Source organism: Nothoprocta perdicaria, unplaced genomic scaffold, assembly GCF_003342845.1.
Source record: "Nothoprocta perdicaria isolate Ctin4 unplaced genomic scaffold, notPer1 scaffold_20, whole genome shotgun sequence".
NCBI classification, from domain to species: Eukaryota; Metazoa; Chordata; class Aves; order Tinamiformes; family Tinamidae; genus Nothoprocta; species Nothoprocta perdicaria.
In genome coordinates, this window is record NW_020455205.1 from 4,493,427 (window position 1) to 4,500,532 (window position 7,106).

Here is a 7,106-nt window from a genome sequence, read left to right on the forward strand (position 1 = left end):
GCGGTAAGTGCGCGGCGGCGGCGCGCGCCGAGGCCGGGGGGGTGCCGGGGGGTCCGGGATCGCCCCGCTCTGGGTCTGTCGTTCCCCCTGCAGCCCAGCGCTCACGGAAAAACTTCCCCGTGCCCAGCGCTGTGTTGGCAGCCCTCGCCTCTCCCGCAGCGCTTGTGGGGGGCGCTCCTGCTGCTCGCTTGTTTACACGCGCCCTCCTCCAGCTGCAGGCAGCAGGTGGGTAGGTGCTCCTCACCAGAACCTGCTCTCACACGGTACGTAAAGGCTTTGTAACAGAGCAAGAGGAAAAGCTCTGGGAACTTGTCAGTGGCTGTAAACAGGGCTGTTAGCGACACTGCCTTGTGTAAACAACAATGGAAAAACACTCTGGCCGTGTCTAACTTGAAACAAAAATGTTGCAAATCAGGAAAGCAAGGAGGGTGTCTGAGTGGCACATGCAGTGGGAAGCTGCATGGTCATCACCAAAGCTGGGCTGATCCCTGATGTGGGGCTGGGAGCAGAGCTTTGTGCCCAAAGCGGGATCCCAGCAAGGCCTGTGAGCCCTTGGTGCTGTGTGAAGGGCTGCCCAGGGTGCATCTGATGATCGGTGCAAGGGCCAGATTGCAAGGTTTTCCCTTTGCCAGCCCTTGGCATGTACGTGAAATCCCGGTTGCCCACCCTGGACTGCAGCTCAGTACAGCAGGGATGCTGGCTGCTGCCTCCACTGGACCTTCCAGACTCTGTGCCACTAACTTCTCTGGCAAAGAACTGAGCAGCATTTGCTTTCCTTCACCAAGGCTGCAATGGTGCCGTCTACCTTCATCCAAGAACATCGCTGTTGGAGCAAGCAGGCAGTTTGGGAGGAGCCAGGAGCCTGGACTGTGACAGGGATATTCATAGTAGTACAGAGTGCTTTCTGTGGAGGCATGATAATACAGAAGTGTGTTCTGCAAGATGCTTGGATGTTCTTAATCTTCAACAGTGTTCAATACTTAAGCTTTCTAAACCTCTGACCTAGCACATTTTGTGAAAATGCATGTTGTAAAATGCCTAAGTTTGACTGCCTTGAATTGTTTTGGGCCAAGGAAATGAAACAGCTGTTATTAGGAAAAGGCTAATTTCACTGAGGAACTGATGACATCACTAATTCCAGTGGTTTCTCATCACCAAGGTACAAACAAATTAGATCCTCATAAAAGGATGCCTCGAATTACAGCCTGAAGTTGACTGGAAGCTAGCCCAGATTTTGGAGAATACGCATCACAAGGAGGAGCTGTAACCAAGCCAATGCTGAGCTGCTGCCTGAGAGAGAAAGTTGTGGTCTTTTACAAAGCTTATAGCTTTTCTGCTTATGGATGCTGCTTCTCCTACAGGAGAATACAGGAGAGCAGGAGAGCATTGAAGAGCTCATCAAATCTGTAACAAAACCTCTTCTTTTTTTTTTTTTTCTCCTCTCTCCTTATGTGTTTAGCTTTCTTTTTTCCCATCCTCCCAAGTAAATACAATTTCTATTAAGGGATTTAGGTTTTGTTTTTTAGTTTCTTTTTATTTTCCCAGGTTGTATCTGGCTTGTGACTTTGTGAGATGTACTCCTTTGGACCTCCGTCTCCCTTCATCAGGAGAGACATGGGCTCCGTGTCACTCGCGTGCTGAAGGCTGTGCAGCCTCTGTTCTCAAATCTCTTTTTTTTTCCCTTTCTCTCTCCTCATAGCCTCTGAGTGAAATAAATGGGCAGTTAAGCACAGGTTCATTTTTCCTTTCCTGTCCTTGCACTGCCTAAGGAACAACTTTTCACGAGGAACAAACTGTTGGTCGCTACAGGTAGTGCACTGTCTATATTGTAGACACTGTTTGTGCTAGGATTTTGCTTGATGAAGCTAGGTTAATGATGAGTCTGCCTTGCTGTAGCCTTCTAATGTCCTTAAACTACCACTTGAAAGGGGTTACCAATCGCAAGGCGGTCAATGTCAGATGATTCCTCAAGGGTTCTGCAGTGTGCCTCGAGATAAGCAAGAAGCAGAACATCCTGGAGGGACAGCAGTCTGTTGTGCATCATTAATATCTTGCTCTCTGAGAGAAAAACTACTTTATACCCAGTGTCCTATCAAACATAAGAAATTATACGAAGATATAGAAATTATGTGTTTCAGATGACTAGCTTTGTAGTGAGGATAGACTGTAAACTAAACTATGTTAGGGGAATTTATTTCCTGATATTGCTAAGATAGGAATAAGTACCCTAATAATTTTTTTTTTTTTTTTTTTTTTTTTAAGATTTGGAACCTAATTTTATTAATTCTTACCACTTATTTGTTTTTAACATCTCTGGGGGGTGGAGAGAAGCCTAAGTATTTAAAAATATATATATAATACAGAGGCAGTCATATCTGTGTAAGAGGAGGAGTATTATTGGTCACAAACTTTAAAGCAGGAATACATGCTCAATATATATGTGCTCTTAAGAAAATTGTTGGGTCTCAGGTCTGCTTGAGTGGTTCTGTACCTCTTACTCTATCCTTTTTTTTTCAGCAATTCATTGTAATATTACTATACTTCTAAACTAAAATACTGTTAGAAGGACTTTTTGTTTAAGCCAAAATAAAGCCTTTTATAAACAAAGTGGTTAATTGCTTACTGCATTGTAGTATGGGTGGAAAGGGAGAGTATAATTAACTTAAATACTTGTTTCATTGTATTTCCAGAAGCAAAATCTCTTTGCTAGTGTTTATTTTATGTAGTATGTCTAATGTTTATGCTAAGTTTTGTATGTCTTAATTACACTGTAGTTTTTCAGCACTGATTCAATTATTTAAAAAATGAGGTTTCAGTCTGGAAAAATAACCTTAGAAATGAAAATTTAGTTATTACTCATACTGTCTCCTAACATGTATATTGAAAGATTCTGATTTAAGGAAGGACAGAGAAGGACCTAATGACAGTCAGTTGAAGTTAAAAAGCAATAAATATAGATCAAATGCAAAGGAATACAATGTCATGGTGACATTTACTGCCATGGGGGTTCATCCGTAGCATCACTGCTTGATTCAGAGTTTGTTGGTCATGCCTTTGACCTTCTTCTGTTTATGCCGTTCTCTGATGGCTACTACAAGGAGGCCACATCTAGTTTAAGTACTGCCAAAAATATTTTTGAAGATAAACTGCTAGAGAGCATGGCAGTTAACTTCTTTTTATACTCTGTGTACACTTTTTATAGGCTACAGTTTAGATGACAGCAACCACTATTCATACAACAGATATCGTATAGAACTGTTCCAGTTTCACCTGTCCCTTAGTTGCACTTATTGCAGTCTCGCTGCTGCTCACATCTGTCAATCTTTCTTATGTGGAAGGAAGAAAGATCTGCCAGAAGGTGGAATATCTGTCAACATCAGGCTGATATTTCAGAAGATGATGGTTTAGCTCTATTTTTAGCTTGGCCTTCTTTTGCATATAGGGTTTTCATGAAGCTGTTGCACAAATGTGCTGCACGAAATGCAGCATGACTTGTTTTTGATTTTTTTTTTTAAGTTATCATTTGTAGTTCCATAGTGTTGGATTATAAAGTAGGGAAAATGGCAAATACTTCTTTAAACAAAGGCTGCAAAAGATGATCTAATTGTTGACAAACTACTTTTACTGTCCTTATTAGGTACAGGTCATTTCAGAAAAAAAAGTGGGACTTATGCAGATGAATTTTGAATTCGTTTAAGCTTTCACCTCAGCCACATTTCCCTTAAAATACAGAATTCTGCTTTTTTTTTTTTTTGTAGTAGTTTATGACTGTAGGCCAGTCTATCTTTGAAAGAGAAGACCGTGCTTCCTCCTGTGTTTTGAATTTTTGTGGATTATACAGTCTCCTCTGATAGGATGCTTTTATCTTTGTGTCACTTGTGCCTCTTGATGTGGTGAGCTCCTTAATCAAGCAAAAAGCATCTGCTCTGAATAACTGCTTCATATAACTTGAAAACAAGCTAATTGCAAAAAGGGGTTTCTTGCTGGCATACTTTATTTGGTTCAACAGTTTTTCTTCCCCTACCTTCCCATAAGTGAGTAAGCATTACTAATGTACAGCGAGTTACCACAATAATGCATCAATTCTGATGGAACAGCTCATATCTCATATACAGACAGTATCTGCAGGGGTCTTCAGGCTACCCTTTTTGGCTAGAAATAGATTTGTGAAGCAAACTGGAAGTGGTCAAAAGTAGATCCCTAAGAAGGGATATAAGAACAAGGAAAGCATATATGTTAGTTTCCTCATTATCCTCTCAGATTTTAGTCCTTTCCACTTTTATTTTCTGTGACTACCTAGTCTAGCCCAAAACACTATAAAAGATGCTGTAGATGCTGGAGGTTTGGTAAAGAGACCACAGCTCAGATCTTCTGCATGTTCCCCCCACTCCGTTTGTTTGAATGTGATTGCTACAGTTTCATTTGATCTTTTCATTTCATTTTCTTGTACTTGGAAGAGAGAATGAGTGATTATTCTTGGTCCATTCTCTTTGTGGCACTTATGAATGTATTTTATGAATAGGTTCTTTCTCTTGCACTTGTGTTTCTTCCAGACTGATGAGTTTGAGCTTACTTAGCTCCTTCTGGAATGGAAACTATTGCACATCCTTGTTGCCAGTCTTTGGGCTTCTCCCTGTTCTATTGCCATCAGAATAAGATGGAGGAGGGGGAAGGCAAACTTCAAGACATGGATAAGCAATAGATTTATAAATGGCATGCTAATGTCTTCTCTTTCGGTCTCCAGGCTTGCTAATATTTGAGCATTTTGTTCCATCTTAAATAGTAGTAATGTACTAACTTTTATATACACATAACTCTTAAGATCTATTTTTAATGAGAAAAAATAGCCAATAAGAAATTCTGAAAATACTAATAACTATATTCATACCTGGTGAGAGGTACAAATGAGATGATCCTATATAGAACATGGTTTGAGTAGATATAGAACATGGCTTGGAGAAAAATAATCCATCCCAGAGCAAATGGAATTATAAATATGGGGAATACAGAATATTTGATTTGACTGTTTTAAACTTTGTAAAACTATAAGTGCTGGACTGTGGAAATGAAAATGCTCCATTAAGGCTTATTTTCAGTGATCAGAGAAGACTGAGAAACTTAAGAACAAATCAGTGTAAACTGAAGCGTGTGCTTCCCAAGTGGAGAGATTAAGGGATATTGTCTTCTGATTAGTCAGGCTATTCTAACTTAACAGATTTGGTCATATGGCCATATTCTCTTGCCTGACTTTTTGTACAGCATCGCATTTGTTGGTGTTAGTATAAATATAAGGTAAGCGAGGCACTAAGCGTAATCAAGACCTTGCCAAGTAAGATGGGAGAGAGGGAATAAGTAAGAGCTGCTTACATGTTGAATTTCATGTCATAACCCGTAAGGCTAAATCTTCATGATGACTCTTTCTTTCTGTGAAAACAGGCTTCAAACACCTGCCAGACAGTCGCAACTGACAATTTTATCTGCTTTCCACATACACAGAAACAAGGAGTTTTTCTTTTAGTTTCACAGATTTTTATTATAAATCGTATTTTTAATCCATGTTTATATGTAACCTCAATTTCAAATGGAAAGTTGAGAAGCTAAATTGTAAAGTAGCAGTATGTTCAGTATTCGTGTAATACTAATCTCCTGCTTAGGAAAACATTGCATCTTAATGCCTTGGATTTATGCAAAAATAAATAAATGAAATCAGATTTATGAGAAAAAGGCAGAAATCTTTCACTGGAACAGTGATTGCCTAAGGGCCAGATTCTTCTTCTGAAATGAATAGCTTTCATGAGGACTTTAAAAATTGAATTGGCATCTGCGTGAGGCAGTGAAGCTGCTGATGTTGCATCTCATGAGAAGAAATTTACTGAAATATTTCTCTCAAGAAATGAATTATGTTAAAAACAACCATCTTAGCTACAAAAATCAAAAAGATGGCTCTTTTAGCAAATCTGAAGGGAAATGGAAGGATCTTAAGTGATTCTGCTGGGTTGGGATAGCACAAGCAACGTGTCTAACTTGTGCTAAAACAGTTTCCCTGCTCTATGCATGTTGCTAGAACTTGCTGTGGAGCAAGTTCACCAAGGCTGAGTATGGCAGACTTGGAATTTGCTACAGCTGGGTTTGCTAAGGACATCAGTATGTTTAAACAGTGGGCGGGAGTTCATAGATTTTCTGCATCTTCAGTGTTAGTTATCAGCTAAAGTTAATAGATCTATGTTTTAGGTTAGCATTTTATTGTGCTAACAATTTAGTTTTAGAAAATAGTATTATGTGGTATTTCAACACAGGTACAGAAGGTAGTTCAGTGCTAGTCTAGGTACTGCTTGAAGTTTTGATATGTGCCATATGAAGTCCCTATTGAAAACAATCTACATCACTTGTACAACTTACGTATATTACCAAAAAAAAAGGTAGGATTTATGTTTTGTCCGTGTCTGCCTGCAGTGTATTGCCCACACTATCTGTTCTGGGCCCCTCCATTCTAAACTTGCAACAGTTCTTTCTTTTCTAAGACATAAACACTGATGCCCTGTCAAATAGCAGAAGCTACCTTCTCTTTTGCTTGGTGGCTACAGAGTTAATTTTAGTGACCTCAGGTATTTTTGGAAATCCTAGGATGTTTGTGGGTTTTATTTTTGTGGGTTTTTTTTGTTTGTTTGTTTGTTTGTTTGTTTTTCCCTTAGTGGGTAATAAAACAGGGAATGTAAGGTATAAACAACACGTATTTGTTCTGGTCAATATTTCCAAATCTTTGACTGTCTTGAGAACAGAATTGGATGACTGGATGAAATTTAGTTTCTCCACTTTTCACATATTCCTGGCCCTTGCTTTCTAAATCTAGCAGAATATCAAAGCTCCCATCTCCCCAGACTTCTTCATAGCTTCTCATAATTCATCTGTTGCTACTGACCCCTATTCACGTTACACAAAAGGAAGCTACCTAGCCCACTGCTTTGAATAGAGGATGTAACAAGGAAGGTTGCTTCTTTGTATCTTTTCTCTGCCCCTTAAGAGGACAATGTTCACACAGACATATTTCAAACAGACGTTGTGGCCCCAGCCTTAACAATAAATCCTCTTTGCCATGGAATAAATGA